This window comes from Alligator sinensis, unplaced genomic scaffold, assembly GCF_000455745.1.
Source record: "Alligator sinensis unplaced genomic scaffold, ASM45574v1 scaffold353_1, whole genome shotgun sequence".
NCBI classification, from domain to species: Eukaryota; Metazoa; Chordata; order Crocodylia; family Alligatoridae; genus Alligator; species Alligator sinensis.
The window spans coordinates 2,132,162-2,132,475 of NW_005842075.1; positions in this window are offsets into that span (position 1 = coordinate 2,132,162).

Consider the following 314-nt stretch of genomic DNA (forward strand, 5'->3'; position numbering starts at 1 on the left):
AAACTGCCTTCACGGACATAGATACAAGGTATTTCCTCTGCCAGGGTAAGAAGCCACCACGCTTGTCCTGAGCCTTCAAGAGGTTACACAATGGCTTTTTGTAGGAGGGTTTGGATAGGGATTCCGCCGCCTCAGGGACTAATGACCTCTCTGGAAATCGCCCCCAGCCCTGCTCCTCGTGCCACTCGAGTGTCTTGCACAGCTGGGCTTCAACCAGGCCTCGGACCGGGCCACCACCCCCAAGCCTCACCCCGCCTCAGGAGCCTTGCCCCCAGCACAGCTCCGCTCCTAGTGCTCCGCAGCCCCTTCCAGTC